The following is a 17,470-nucleotide window of genomic DNA, read 5'->3' as shown; positions in this document are numbered from 1 at the left end:
CTAGTTGGATGCGAGAGGGATCGAAAATATAGAATTTCACACTGGAAATCAGTTGCTTCCTTAATTAGGAGATACTTATTGTAACTCCAGTTAGAGAGTTATCAGAATATTGTACTTTCTAATAAATATAAGAGAGAGTTCTCTCTCTCCATCGAGAACAAAGGTGGTCTAATCAATAGAATTAAATGCAAAATGGAGATCGAAGACGCTTCTCGTGTTCCAATCTATCAAGAAACGATTAGAAAATGATTCAGAGAGCGTCACTGGCTATGGAGAACGATAAGAATCGGTTATACAATCTTTGTCGGTATCAACGGTATCAACGAAATATACGTGCAAATAACGCAAATCCGTATTACTTTGAAGAATGAAATCCAGTAGAAGCTATAATTGATTACGAGAACTTCGAGAGACCAATTTACAGTTTTACTTTGCGCGCAAAGTTCCGCTTCCAGCAGTCGTGGCAACTAATTGGGAATATACATGTGTCACTGATCGGTGGAAAATACGATTGTTCAGCATGAAAAGTTCTCATACAATAAAGTTTCTACGGTTCAATAACGTTGAGCTAATTGGGAGACACTTGTTGTTGGCCTTTGTATGGTTCAAAAGATTCCGAATACTAAGCTACTTAGCGCAAAACAGGCACACACACACATGTCACAATTGTATAACTTTACAGGAGAGCACATTGAAATAGAATTGTGCTTTTTATAGAAAATGCGGAATGGAACTTGTTTTAAATGATATATAAAATAGAAAGCAGCTGATGATTGTTATTAAATTTTTGCTGCAAAATTCTTTCATTCTTAAATTCTTTATTGAGTGTTGCTAAATATCACCGAGTTTACATATAATGCCAGCTGAGTGCATTTTAATGATTCGACAATAATAGATTATGGTGTGAATTGAATTAAACTATTTAAAAAAATCTAATAAAGAATAGAAAAACAATATTAATACACATGTGGCGCGTGCCAGTTTTTCACTGAGTTCTCAATACTATATGATTTCTACTGTCGCTCTCTTGACCTATAATGGGAAAGAAATTAATTGATTTATTTACTTCGGTGAACCAAACTGCAAAAATGCAAGTTTCGGCGAAATGTCGGTGTTTAGAGATAGTTTCGGTGTTTAGGAGATAGCCCTGTTTGTCACGTCGAATTTTTAATCGACGTATTTACTATTCGCTGGAGGATACGATCGATCGAATCAAACGCGATCGATCGGTGATTTGTAACAATTTCGATCCAGCGATGGCTTGCGTTAAAGATATAACGCAGGCTATTTTCTCCCATTGAATTATCGTTCGTTTTGTTTGCAAAGGGCAGCTGAGAGAGTGTCGATGAACTTTTCACTGTTATCGTCCAATCCTCTTCTAAAATGTTACCTTTCAGACCTCGGGATTGAGTCAAACTTTTACGAGGAAAAAATAAATGAGCAAGCGCCGGGGAAACGTCGGAGAAAAGTATACAGACGACGATAATTAATTAGAAGCGAAAGAAATATCGGGAATCTTGCTGCGTTAGCTTTTAGCGAAATGAATCTTTCATATTACGAAATGAAAATTCTGTACCAAGTTAAGCAAACAATTTGTACATTTTTTTATATTTTAATGTTACACCGGGAGTTTATTTAATGAAACGAAAAGATTTTAAACGCCGGCGTTCTCCGAATTGTCTAATTGTACAGATCTTTCTCTAGCTGTATGGTATCTACTATTAGAATTCATACAATTAATCGAATGAAAATATAACGAACGTTTAACTTACTTTATTGAATTTCATTGAAGCATTGCATACTGTTTGAGTTTAATCTCCGAAATGACAGAAGTCGTTCAAGTGATATCCTTTATGAAGAAATTTCAACTGTCGGATTATTCAGTGTCATTTTCAGAAGTGAACAGTTAATAATTACCAATCAATAATGATCGTGCTGTCGTAACTATCTTTAAATTATGGTTTTACTCGAGACTCGTCTTTTGCTCGCATAGCAAAACCGCAAATGCAAACACACACGCGGCGATTGAAATATCAATATTTGGTAAGATTGCAAAGCCTTCGAAATAGATTCTTTCTAAAACCGTGGACCGCTTACATCGATTACAGAAACTTCGATAATATTTTCATTCGCGACGGCGAAAGGAGCAACGAAGGAACCGAGGACTCGTATTTTTAGTTCGAAATCGTTTAAAAAGCGACCGGATGTCAGGCAACCGTCCAAAACGTTCGAAGGGTAGGCACCGCCGAAATGGCACCGGCCGAGTTCCTTGTTTCTCTTTTCTCGCTGGTCGGTGGCAACAAACACAAACTGAAATATCTGAATCGCTTCAATTTCCAGCGGCCGTCGTGTTGGCGGATACGTGCCGCGGATTTTCCGCGAAAAATGTGTTTCTGTCGCGTCTCTGCCGCGCGCGTTCTCATGATTTAATTGTCGACCGACACGTGTACAGTTTTTTGTTCGGTCCGTGCGTCACGCCGATGCGGCGCCGTTAGGATATTCCTTATGCGTTTCCATGGATCCGACACTGCGCTCCTATCTAATGCAATTTCTGTTCTCGTCTAGCGCCATTGTGTTTTCACTGCCGCACCGTCAACAAACGAACGTCCCCGGCCGTATCATTTTGCATTTAACCGCTGCACTGTTCATTTTGATACGTCCGAGGCTGGAATTATTCGTCGTCGTTGGCACAGCAAGATTTTTCGAAACCGTAGATACTCGAACTATTTTTCTAATTGGGTTCGATCATGTCGGAAGGTCTGCGAATTTGATTTTCCGATACTCAAGCATTGAAGTAAATGGTAAATTCGATGTAATTTAACCCTCTCTTAACTATTATTGTCGGTCTGTGAGACCGGTATCAATTAGTTATTCATTTTTATTTATAATTTTTATTCATAATTGTAAGAAAAATTGTCAAAAATGGAACGTTTTTACTTGATTCTACTCGATCGAACATAGATCTGATCATTGTTGTTGCGCAAAGTAAGAACAACCGACTTTGGTTTTTCATTGATCACTTTTATGTCAATAATAAGTTATGGCCGCTAATAGTAAAAATTCTAATAGGTGTAGTAGTTAAGGGTTAAATTACTATTGCAACTTATATTTGTGTAAATGAAAGTAGTCACTATTTTGGCACCTCGACAGAGTGTGCTTCAATTTATGATTTCGTTCTGTGTTTACTCGATAACAGAAGAATAATGTCGGTTAAAATGAAACGGAAGCAGCTTCTTTAAATAGGGTGTAGTAATGGGTAGCTCATTCTGCTTCATCGTTTATTTCGATTGTTTGTAAATCTGTGCGGATTTATAAATAAAGAACTACTTCGCACATCTAACAGAAATATTGACTAAAAACAAGTATATAATTAAATTAGCTGATCAAGGCAATGAATTTCAAAACAATTACCACAAATGATAGATTTCAGTCTTCGAGGTCTGAAAGAGACTAAAAAAATTCCGAAAGAACTTCACAATGGTACAAGAGAGGCGCTACCGGAACGGTCTACTGTAGTTGTTTTTTGTACATAATACGAAAATAAAAGGAACCCTTTCTCCGCGATATTGAAGCAACTTCATTAAAACCGACAGTTCGTTCTTCATCTCTCGGAGCGATTCCTTAAGAATTTCATTCAATTCGGTTGCTCGCGCTTTATGGAATGATTTTCTCGTGAAGAATTTAAAAGGGGCCAGCGATCGTTTTTTTTCGACGCTTGGAACAACGAAAACTATCGCAATGACAACGGAAACTATATTCGGCGGAGCTAGAGCTCTGCGTAGTTTCGATCGAAACAAACCAGTTGCCAGAAAATAAATAGAGCGATCGATGGAATCCAACGAAACAACGGACCGACGATATATGCAAGTATGTACGTCGTTGAGTTTTCGTTAACTTTTCCACAATAGACTACACATTTTTCGTATAACACATAATAATCAACATTTGCGCAGGAGGTATCCATTTTCTCTACAAACAGTTCAAGCTGAGTTTCTATAGGACGTTTAATTTAGCATAAAGACCGATTTATATTATCCGTTCCGGCACGAAACGTTTACGGAACGGTTCGGTTCAAACAAACATTATTGCGGGTAAAAAGATTCAACTGTTTGTATGTAGCGCCGCGAGTTATTCCGGCACGTAATGTTTCAGGCATTTGCCGACCAGAAAATCTCGTTAAAAATGGTCATGTGACGTAAACTATTTCAACATGTGTAACGAAAAATTAATAGAGTTATTAAGAACTTTTGGTGCTTTATAGAATCAAGAAGACAATAATAATAATGTCCCATACTCTCCGTCAACTTTTCTCTTCTTTAACATTTTATGCACAGTAGAACGGCGTTTCTGTTTTCTGTTCTCCGCTTCTTCATCTAATAATACTGCCATGCAGCGTAGATCTGTTACGGATAAATGTGCAAGCATTTTTAACCGATCATTGCACGTTAAGCGAAAGAATTCTTATGGCTGTCGTTGCCTAACGAGGCCTGATGAGATGAATGCTAGATGCATTTGTCTGAACCGAACCGTTCCGTAAACGTTCCGTGCCGGAACGGATAATATAGGGTGTCCCAAAATTATGTTACTTCCGGGAAATGTGGGTTTCCTGAGATCATGTGAAGTAACTTTCTCCGTAGCGCAAATGCGATCCGCGGCACTGTTTACGAGTTATTAACGGAAAACAGTGACCAATGAGAAGCGAGATCAGCTGCCGCAAGGCGGCCGCGAGCCAATGAGCAGAACTGGGCTTCGTTCGCTCGTTGGCTCGGCCGCCTTGCGGCAGCTGATCTCGCCTCTTATTGGTCACTGTTTTCCGCTAAAACCGTAAATTCTCCCTAATTTTCCTTCAGCTTGTGAACAAAAATTTGGGAAGAAGAGATACGATTATTCTAGCCTTGCGCCTCGTTTTTATAATTGTTGACAATCGGCAGCTATAAAAATGAGAGCCGCGAGGCTCGAATAATCGTATCTCCACTTCCCAAATTGTCCATTTTTATTTACAAGCTGAAAGAAAATTATGGAAAATTTACTGTAACTTGTAAACAGTGCCGCGGATTGCATTCGCTCTGTAACTCAAATGATCTCAGGAACCCCTCATTTCCCTGAAGTAACATAATTTTGGGACACCCGGTATAGATCGGCCTTAACTCGTGGTTCCGACGATGGCCGGGGTCCGGGCGGACCGGCGGCGGCAGATCGAAAGAGGGTCAAGTCGAACGATTGTATATTCTAATTAAGAAAATAGTTACGAACTTTGTCAATTGACTTCGAAAACTCGAACACGATGGTGTCGAGAAAAATAATATCTCTTCGTCGCCGTCACACTCTACACTAAAATCCAAGCTGAACCGCGAAACGAAACCATGAACCGCGCACCTACACACGTCAATACCTTTCATGCTCTCGAAGAGGATTATACAATACGACACGACCGTATGCTAATACAATGGTACAATAAATTTAGCTCTTTATACAAGCGTTTGAAGCCTTAATACAAGCAGCATGCCGCGACGGCGTTGCTCCGGCATCATCGCCGGCACGGGCAGCGTGCCGCAAACTTCGAAAATCCGTGAACGATAATATTATTAGCTGAAATACGACGTCGCCTTATTCTAACGGTATGCAAAAATAAAATTAGTAGACGAACGGATGCCGGAGCAACGCGAGGCTCGAAACCAGAGTAGAAACCCCGACGCAACCGTTTGTCGCCTGTCCGACAAAAACAATGACCCGAAACGAACAATAGGAGGACACGCGACGGCGAAAATATGACGGTCTCGATATCGTCTCGGCATCTCGAACAACTAACACTCGTACAAATTTTAACAATGTATCAAGAATATAATCCGCGTATCTCAATTATTCCGCACGACAGCACGTCCAAGACACACATTTGCAAAGAACCAGATTCAGCGGGGACAAAAATCAGGGGCGAAGAATCTTCGATAAAGGCGAAGCGAAAAACCGTTTACGAGCGAATCGATCTTCCCTTTTCTTCTACGACGGTCGATACAGATTTGGAAAATCGACGTGTTCTTTTCCTTTATTTTTCTTGCGAGCACACATCGTCGTTCTCGACAATCGACCGGCACGCAATCACGTTTGATCGATAAACGTTAAGTAGAGAGAGAAAAATTGGACTTTCTAGCTTTTAGAACGATGCGAGACACAGTCGAAGCTCGTTGCTTCGTCGAACGGCAAGCGTGATCAAACAATCGTTTGCTGATCGAAACAATCCACTTGGATAAGCCCAGCAACGTTGCTCTTGCTCGCTGCGCTTTCATCGGCCCTTATCGTTTAGGCAAGATTCGGCAAATTGCGTTCATTGTACGATTTCGACACCGACCTAACGATACGATCCTACAGGTTACGATCGAAAATGGAGTTCCTCGCACGACGTCCACGCGCTAATAACATTAACTAGAAAAGCGGAACGAACACTCTTAAAAACGTTTCTTAAACATGTACACGGCCAGATTCGCGAAGGAAGCAATGTCTACGATCTCGTTGAGTTGGAAAAATATTCATCAAGACCAGAACCGAAAGTCTGAAACCGTTATCACCGGCATCCCGGCATTTCATTTTCAAACTCTGCGAATGTTTATTATCGATTTAAATAGTTCTCGAGCAATGAAAAAAGTTTCTCGCCTCCCGAAATCCTTTCTCTCTTTCTCTTCCATCCGCGCATACATACAGTTTCGCACGCAACTTCTCTCTTTCTCTCTGTCTCTCTTTCTTCATCTCCCATTTTCTCTTTCGTTCTTTCTTCCTCTCTCTTTTTCTCTGCCAAGAAGAAGTAGAAGCGGTGGACGAATGATTTCGTAAGTGAATGAACATTAGAAAGTACGTTTAAGTAGTAGAAAAAACACTCCCGGAATAAAAGGTTAGTGGTGCAAAGGTAGTCTCAGTGTTACCCTCGTCTTTGATGTTCCCTAGAGTAATTGACATGAAGATACTTATGCTTTACATATTACCTCTCCCCCCCTCCCCTCCCTCCCTACGGCGAGTCACGAAAGTCTCCCCTTATCGAACTCGTGAAAGAGGATAACGGCGGAAAGTAAGTCTTGGAAAAAGTCGCGGATCGATCGCGTCGACTGCGGATTCCATGGGTTTTGATTCCCCTGATTCAATGAATTCTCCCCGCCACGTTCAAGCTCGAAATGAAACGCTCGAATCTTCGTACATGTTCGCAGCCTGATGGTCGCATCCAATAAGCTGACCGCTCGATAAGATCGCGAAACATTGTGGTTCCTCTGTTCTGCTTTCGATCTGTTCTTTCTGGGAACGTCCACCGATGAGACTTCGAATTTCAAGCTTCTCCATGCTCCCGCGATTTTCATTGTTGATTCGCAGGGTATCTCTCACCTGTCCGAGAATCGATCGGGACGATCAACCACGTCCACCCCTGGAGCCATTTCTTCTTGTAAATTGTTGCCGTAATGCTGTATATAACTTCTAATATGTATAGGACTTATCAACGACGTGTATCAGACTAGTTGAGATTGTCGAGTAGTTTCTGTAAACGTTTGTCGGACTAACACCTGTATACGATAGAAAATATGTTGTATGAAAGTTCAGAGTGAAGGAGTTGTGCGCAGCGTAAACGCAGAAAGCAGACGCAACAAAACAGAACGGAAAACAATGAAACGAACGGAATCCTGATTCACCAATGTTTATTCAATTTGCGCATCGTTCGGCTATAATAAATAGCGGTTCGTATATAAAAATACCAATATTTTATAAAAAAATAGCACTAACTGTAAAAACGTACTTTGACGGGCTCGTGAGAAATTATAAATAGCTGCTTGATGATGCAGTTTCTTTACCTTTCATTTTTTTGTCCACTCGTTTAACGCGTGTCAAATTTTGGAAACGAACATCTCTGCCGAAATCTCGCGAGCAACAGATATACAGATCGTACACATAGTAATATTATAATATTAATTAATCACCGTACGCCTACGCTCGGAAATATAATGTTTCAATCTTACAATTTAACGTACAGTTATCGTTCAACAGTCGTAAAAATGAATTGTAACCTGCTGCAAACGCAGCGTGAACTGCGTGTTTCTGTATGTGTGTGTCTTTCTCTCGCTCTCTCTCTCTCTCTCTCTCTCTCTCTCTCCTTCTCTTTCTCTCCCATTCTTTCTCTGCGTGTTCACCTTTGCGTTTTCCCGCTATAAATAAATTTTGTCGAATCACGTTAACAGCATCCGTGTGTCACGCGCAACAAGGGAGTTATTACATTAACGTCCCGATACTACGGCCCATTATATTCGCCAGCCACAAAGCGACCTCAGTGCACTATAGTCGATCATAGTCGCTCAGATTTCGCTCGGCACCCAACACTGGTTTGTTCATCTTCTGCAACAACGACACAATTCTGCGTTTTCGAAGAGTTATGGATGCAGAAGAATAGGTTCTTCAGAATCCACTGCGATGAATGAATGGTTGTCTCGATTCAACGTTTCCTCATACGACGGTTCAGCGTGATATTTTTATTTCAGATCACGATTCGAAACGTTCGCGATTTTACCTCAAAATGTCACGATTCTACGAACAAAAACGCTTCGCAAAGAAAAAACGAAAAATCAGAAGCATTCAAGAGTGATTTTTCTAACGTGCTCGCAACTATTCCCACTATTTTTAACCTCCGTCCGTTTTAATTGCTAAACCAATTCACTGCAGGAGCACTTAACTACCCGTAGCGACCGTTCTGTGGTTGCAAGACAATACAACGCGCCGACAAGCAAATTTTATTTTACACAGTGGTTGAACGTCAACAGGTGAAAACTGAGTTTTTTAAAGGAAAAATGCAGCGAAATATTTTCCTTGGAAAATACGAACGCGGTTATTACACGGGAAAGCAAATATCGAATATTAACGTGTGAAACATTGCTAAATAAACATGGAAAGCTGAGCGAGTAATTGTTGCAGCCGAGGAACAAACGTTGAACACTACGAACGTTTGTCATGCGTAAAGTTGCGATTTGATTGACGAGGAGTATCGAAACAGATAGCTTTGCGATTCGCGAAGGCCGTAGCAAGATAGTTGAACGTCGAAGTCAACCAGGAACGACGATGACAGAAGCCTTACAACTTACAACGCCTTAAAACTTAGCCATCGTCGAGATGGGCGAAACACGCAACAGCAAGTTTTAGCCTGCTAACCACTTGCCGAAGGGCTACACAGTACAACCACCAGATACAATCACGTCTCATCCTTTCGTCGTGTCTCCAACCAGCGATGAGCAACTTTCACCGACCCATCAAACTGCTCTTTTTATCGAGGGTTCAAATAAAAAAATCAGTGATCCGATAACACTAGAACCATCGGAGGAGTCAAAATCACCTACTCCACGTTCTTTACTCTACGATTATTGACACTGTAAAGACACCTTTATAGAAAACTTGCATGAATTGATTCTCTCGTGTTTATGTTCTAGGAAAAACCAATTACGTTTATAGCTTCCAAGATCTTTTCGAAATCATTTTAAGAACCTTAAAATATTCCGTTTTGCGAATACATTTGAAAGTATGACTGAATTAGGCGCGTAAACTTTACAAAATTCACTAGGTCGAAAAGAAAATGGAATATTTTTGTATCCTTTACATGTTGAAATTATTGAAAGCGACATCGTCGTCTGTGAGTTAGGTTTCTTATAATGAACTTTTCTTTACACTTGAAATCATCGAACTTTCTCTTATGTCGCATTTTGAAGAAATACATGTTACAATATAAACATTCGTAAACATTTTGTTCACATTAAAAAGCGGAACAAAATTTCGACTAATCGTATAAGAAGTTAGGTGAATTATTATACTAATTGATTTTACACGGGTTGCTCATCGCTGCCTAGAAAACGCTTCGTCTGATCCTCGAATCGTTCGACGTTGTTCATCGAAAACGAAAGCTGATCTCCAACAAATTCGGTGGGGAATGTAGTTTGTTTGTCAGACAATCGTTCGTTAACGTATCACCGAATTCGAGGATAGACTTGTGTGCGTGTATTCTGCAGTTAATAATTCAGTGTGTTACATCGGAATCGTTCTCATAATTTCAAAGGTGACCAACGATGCACCGAGACCGTTCATCTCGAGTACCTCGGAGAGGACAGATCAGTGTCTACTTTCCGTGTTTCGTTTCACTAACTCGCACTTTCGAGAATCGACATCTGTTCGGAAGATCGATAAAAGGTTCATTGAAGTTACGACTCGTGTAACAAACTTTTCGAAACACTGTCGCCGGACTGCGGACATTTGCGCACGTCTGGACACGAGCATATCGATCAACATCTCGTAATTCAACATGATAGTTTGTAATTTTTCAATTTTCCGCTCTCTCGACACTCCGCGCAAATGCCCACCTTCCAACAGTCAGCTACAAACAACAACGACGATACGACTATAATAAAAAACGAAAAAAAAACAATCGGCTCTAACACGCACAACTTTCAGTCGGATTGTTTCGGACTAGTGAAACGACCCAAACAACAACCGGGAGAGCATCGTCGAATCGTTTCCCCAGTCCCGTTGCGACGTCAGATATCCCAGACAAAAGAAAAGAACGATAAGCGGCCATTAATTTAAGAAAAATATATTTGGTAACTTTACATAAAAGCGGTCAAAAATACCGATACAAAATTTGTCTCTTATCTATCGACCAACGACACGAACTAAGTATAGTCGAAGCCAGTTCTGCGTGGTTGTTCGCCGGCGTTCGATCGTGTTCGTCGACAAAGTCCATCCGAACGGAGAAATCTATAACCGATAATGCTTGCGAAAACTTTTCGTATTGTGTGCGTGCAACGCGTTGCTTTTCTTTTGGTTTTGGCACATAAACGAAAACATTAAATATAAAACTCGTGGCCATATGGGGTCGACAAAGATCGAACGTTTTGATCTTTTTTCCGTCGCATCTCTTTTTCCGAAGCATCGAATCGTAGATGTACGTGTATTGTTATCCATGTATATCGATTCATCGACGAATGCGAGAAATTGCGTGGGCGCATGATCATCGGTGGACGTTCCAGAAGAGCTGGAAGTTCGATTCTTCCACGGCACAACATCGGCACTTCCAATGATTAATCCAGACGATATCGTATTAATGATAGATTGGTAATAATAATGATCGTGATAATAGCAATAATGGCAATAGCAATAATAGAAAAAATAATATATCGATCGCGATAATAAATAGTAAGTACAACCTACAAATAGATTTCTGTTCCCAGGTTTTATTACAAATCGTCGCGCCCCCACCCCCCTTCCCCCGTGCTTTTTCAATCTCACACTCGATACACGCGCACAGATCACGTATTTGTTTCTTCTCTTCCTCTCTCATTCTCACTCTCTCTCTCCCTCTCTTTCTCTCTCTCGCTGGCTCTCTATTTTTTTATTCTTTGATACCGTTTAAAATTTAAAAAAATACATATATATTTTCAACCGGTCCGCGATAGTCGCGTGAACTAACTATTCTTTTTATTTCCATCTCGCCCCCTTTCTTTCTCTCGCTCCCATCCTTTTTCTCTCTCTCTCTCTCTCTCTCTCTCTCGCTCGCTCGTTCTCCCACTAGCTTTCTATCATTCCCTCTCCCCAATCTTTTTTGGTATTTTATTTTTTTTCTCTTTCAATGTGTTTTTCGTATAACTTGTCAAACAACGTGTCTCATCCGTGCACCCCACCGTATACACACACATAGTTAACTTCCTCGATAAAACCCTAGCTCAATAATCTATGCAGTGATAATAATAATAAATGGTAATGATAATGTTGATGATAATAATAATATAATAATAGCAATGATCGTAATAATAATAGTAATAATATGTAATAATACAGTATTTATATTAATACGTGTATATATATATATATATATATTACTTCATACATACATATATATATAGTATATATGTATGTATATATGTATATATGTATACATATGCACATACGTATACACGCACTTCCTCGCATGTATACGTATAAACATATGCGCGAATGCGCGGATTATACGGGTTTTCTTATTTTCCCCTCGCAATTACATCGATTAGCAAATAGATATGAATTGAATTTTTACGTGGAATATAATAGAGACGTTAATAAGAATGACTGACGATCGCGATGACGTCGAGCGCGGCTCGCTTGCCGGCCAGCATTGTGGCACGGCAACAAATATTAGCGTCGACAATATAATTAATATTAATAATCATAATCGTAATAATAATAATAATAATAATAATAATAATAATAATAGTAATGGAAAAATATCGTAATAATTACAATAGTTAATAGGAATAATAGTGGCAATAATAATCGCGAATCCATCAATATTTCAATAGAAATTACAAATCAGCAATAAGTACAAGTTAGCGAGGTATCGTTGATACCGACAAGATCCGTTTAATAAATAGACAAAATTCATAAATACTTGTCAATAGAATAGTAATACTCAATGCTCGCCGATAATGACGATATAATAGCAATCACGAATAATAATGATAATAATAATAATGATGATGATAATAATAATAATAATAATGATAATAATAATAATAATAATGACAATAATAATCATGATAATAGTAAAAATTCTTCAATAATAAAATGATATTTGGCAAGTATCATTGCTGACCGATCCTGAAAACCGTCATTCAATAGTGCGAATAATAATATTAGCGGCGATCACGACATTGGCCGATGGTAATGACGATAATGTCGATGACGACGATGAGCGTGATCAAATAATTTAATAGTAATAAATAGCGATTACACGATGATTAATTGGGTCGACGACGTCACGACGGCACGTGAAACGACGTACGACGCGACGGAACGATCCTCGAGTGCTTGGCTTGGCTCTGTGAATCGAGCGAGACGTCATCGTGTTCCGTGCGTGCTCGCGCGAACGTCTTTGCCGCCCGATGACTTAGATTAGATGATTTAATGGCATCCCAGACTCAACGACTCCGTGTCGGCCGGTATAGGCGACGCGTGCACGTCTTCGTCGTTGCACTCCAACGCGAAGCAATCAATTACAATGAGGCCATGACTAGACATTCAATCGTGTGCAACACCTAAGCGTGCGCATCGCGCGGTACCCTAAATAACAAGATGGCGGGCGGCACCGGACGAATTCGCCAACAGAGCAGCAAAGAAATATAAATAATTAGTCGACTCGGGAAAACAAAGAAACCAAACATAAAGAAAAGAAACGCTGTAAACTGACTGGATGCGCACACGTTAGCGCGATTAAGTACAATGCGAGTTGGCTTTCGCCGAGCACCTCTGTGCTCTGGAACCGCGGGCAGCCATACTTTCAATCGTTCAGTCCTCGAACGTCCTTAAGCAATAGATAAATCTAACGACTCGATCGCCCAAAAACCCTCTCAACTCTTCGGCGCTCCGATCGTTCTATTCCGATCCAAAAATAAGAATCGTACAGGGAGGAGGGGGTGTGGGGGGGATAAACGGATACATCACGTTCACGATTACAAACATCACCATAGAATACTGGAAACTCGCGGTTCGTTTACCTCCTTTGTCCCCTAAACTTCCGCTGTGAAGCATAATTAACGCGTGTCCGGTTCACGATTCCGAACCTCGTCCTCCACCACGGGCTTCAACCCCCTTTTTTTCCTTTCTTTTTTTCATCGTAACTCCGTCCTCGTAAAGCTAAACCTTAAAAACGAACGACATCTAATCCTATGAAATGTACCTTAACTTTAACGACACACACCGTAACTACATGGCTGTATAATCAACGGATTCTACGAATAACCTACTTCGCCCTTCGTTCACCCTTCTCCCTCGACACACACAAATATTATATATACACGTGTACATCCGTACATATTTGTATAGATGCGTGCTGTGGATCATCGTAGTGTTCGAACGCTATTGAAACTTTCAACGACGAAAGTATCCGTGTTAGAGCGAGATCTGAAAGCGGGCGTTCCTTGATCTGAAAGACGCAAGTTTCGAGATTCCATGGACAAAACTTCAAGTGGATTGGAGAAAGTTCGCCGAAGTTGTTAAATATTTATTGCGGTGGATAGTAACTAAATATTTTATGAGAACAAATCAAGAAATGTTCTTGAAAGTAGATGTAAAAATGAGGCTGTACAGTGACGGATATCTTGTTCGTATCGAACAAGTTGTGCATCGTTGCAACGAACACTAATTGTTACAGTTAAATTAATGTTTTATTTACGTTACTTGTTTACGATACTTCGAAGAATCAAGGGGTATATATTCCGACTGAAATTACTAGATGATATTCTAGAAACATAGAAGAGTAGCCAATATTTTTTGATGATCGTAAAACGAGCTCGCATAGATTTCAATTGAATTCTCAACTTCTACAAACATCGTTCAATTCGCTTCAACTTTTGCACATACACACGCGATCTTGACACGCGTGTCTTCCACACAACATCACTTCCAAAACTCGAAATCTACCATATAGACTTTTACCGTTTCGAGTTCCAATAGGCAGTGTCCGATCATTTTCGTGCTCCATCGCGTACACACGTATACGCCTACGTACGCATATATCCCCATCCCAGTCTTCCGGTGTTCATCGCAATGAGAAAGGACAGTGAGCGAAGAAATGAATCGTGGACAGGGCGATCGATGCGTCCCGCCGTTTCCTCTTTGCTCGTTTTGCTCTCTTTCGCGAGGCTGTTCGCAGCGGCGTGCTCTTCCCGTGAGCGAAAACAAAGCGGACCTTGTTCGACCTTCGGTAGACAACGGTGCGCACGCTCAGCCCGGATGTTTCCCCACGCGAAGAGACGTCCGGGGTCGAATCAGCTGGATATGACCGAAAACCCGGCCCTGGGCCCGGACCAGGCTCTTCCCGAAACGAGGGACCGCGATCGATGCCGTTTTATTCGTACACCTGCCAGTCTCGTGCGTTCCCGATAAAAACGTTTGATTGCAAAAGAAACAACGCCGCCGGCGAGGGCTGCCTGGTCCTCGCCGACGGTTACTTTGATTTGTCAGTTTCCACCGGAGGACCCCGTTCGACGGTTCGAACTTCTCGGTCAAACCCCTGGCGGTCCTCTCCGTGTGCTCCTCTCCGTTTCCTGCGAATTCCACGTCCTCGGAGTCCTCATTCTCGATAAAACAGCTACCCGGCGTACACCTAGCTGCCACCGACGTCCCTCGGTATCGTTTCACGATGATCGTGTCTGCAGGGAATAATGTACACACGAACGACACGAAGAATGCAGAGAGGAGTTTTCAGTACGCTCTACGTAGTTCACGAAAATACAAGAATAATTTTCTAGCTCGATACTTTTTAGTTTGTTCATTTTTTTTTGTTTGTTTGTTTGTTCGTTTGATAATCTAGATATTAAAAAATATTTCCTTCAAAGTTTCAAAATCGTGGGACCGATTCTCACAGAATCGGGGACCTCTATTCCTGATGTAAAATCGTAAAATGACAGTTAGCAGTCGTCGAAAATAAGAGGGAGCCAAGACGCTCGCGTTAATTGTCGGAAAAGCATTTTTCCATTCTATTCTAGACAAGCGAACAGACCGAGGACGCGATCGTCCATGATCGTTCTTGTTCGACCAATGACCGTCGCGTTGGCGGATCGGAGAACGGTTGAAAGAAACTGTTCGCTGGATCGGGGAAGAAAAGACGTCGGTCGATCGGCGGAATAGTATAATAGTCCTTACCGTAACCTACGTTCTTGATCGAAGCGATCGAAAACTGTGTAACAAGGTTCTTTGATTCTTTTGGTCCAGGTTCGTGCTCGCGGTTTCACTGCCGAGAACCGAATCCTCGAGGCGACCCCGCGAGTATTTCCGTCCGGATCCCGCCGACGAGGACTCGGATGAATTCGCGATCGGCGAGTGTCGCTTCGGTTTCGCGAACCGATTTAAGCTCGATGCCGTTACCCGAGTTACTTTCGCGATCCTCGACGCTTTCGTTCGACGGGCCTCGAACGTTCCGGACGAAGAGAGATGAAAATCGACAGATGATAGACGAAACGTTAGCCGCCTAGCGGCTCGCCGTGCGGCCGCCATTTTGTTGGCGCGACGGTGAGGATCCTCTCGAGCGGTCGGCCATATTGTCGGCGCGCCGGGAAACGTCCTCTCAAACTCTTCAAGCCTGTCGTCGAACAAATTGGTAAATCTGCGGAAATGTCGCCGCGCCTCGACCCCGATGATTGGTCGTCGTTTCTCGTGACGAGGCCCGACCTCGACGACCGTCGCAACCGTAGATTTTTCAAATCGTTCCGTAGAAAAACGAAAAAAATTGGACTGGTATTTTCCGATACTCGGAGTCTCAACTTTGTTCCTCGTATGTTTCCGCACGTATATGATATACGTCCCCCTTTCCTCGTCGTTTCCCTTTTTGTTTCTCGACCGCCGACCGATAATCGTCGCGCGTACCTTACACACCGCCCTAGCAATTACAATCATCGAATAATAATCATAATAGTAATTAATAATCGTAATGATATACGTGTATAATAGTAATTAATACGTGTATACCGCTTACGGTCTAAAAGACGACCGACCGATCGCCGCGATGAAATCGGCGTCGGTCGACCGGTGTTTGTTTCTCTGCTTCCTTTAATTTAAATCGTTAGTTCGTTACAATCGTGTATTATTTCACCAGTGTTTTAAAACATCGCTTACTTTTGTTTTCTTCATCCCAACTATAATACGATAACTAGGCATGCAACAATATCTGGAGTAATTACTTTTGTTCCGAGTTAAAAATAGTGCTCTCAATCGTACTACCTGGTTTTCTTTGGCATTCTCTCTCACCCACGCCCGTTGAACGCATGCACGATGTCTCGCATACACACATACATACACACATAGAGGACACACATAGACACGTACAATTACGCACATACACACACTCGTAATCTTTCGCTCTCTCTCTCTCTCTCTCTCTCTCTCTCTCTCTCTCTCTCAATCGTTCTTCCTGTCGAATTCTCTCATTTGCTCGCTTGCGTCTCTTTCGCGTCATCTCACTTTAGTCGTCTCTCTGTTTTTCGTTTCATTTTTTTTTCATCTCATAAAGTAACATTAGTTGGGCCCGGGGAGAGTTTAACTTTTTGTTTTCATTGTTTTCTCTCTTGATTACACACAGAGTCGTCGCGCGCCGCTAATATCGTCTCGAGTGAATTGTCATTCGCCGGTTTGTCGGTTCCTTTGTGTGTCCGCAGCTGGACGCGATCGCGAAGAATCGCCCCCGAACAAAGACCTCCGAGACGTATCACGTTCGCACCTTCTTAACACCGGAAGCGGAAAGCCCTGTTTCTTGCGTCTGTCCCACCCCCATCGCGTTCTTTCTCTCCCTCTTTCTCTTTTTTCCCCGATCTTCGACGTCACTCGCCGATCTTCGACGGTGCTCGACGTATTCGCCACAAATACGCACACTGCGAACGTACAAAAATATATTATGCGACATCTATAATCCGCTATAGGTTTCTAAAAACACGTTTCT

Source organism: Megalopta genalis, chromosome 3 (genome assembly GCF_051020955.1).
Source record: "Megalopta genalis isolate 19385.01 chromosome 3, iyMegGena1_principal, whole genome shotgun sequence".
NCBI classification, from domain to species: domain Eukaryota; kingdom Metazoa; phylum Arthropoda; class Insecta; order Hymenoptera; family Halictidae; genus Megalopta; species Megalopta genalis.
Note: the sequence above shows the minus strand (reverse complement) of the source record.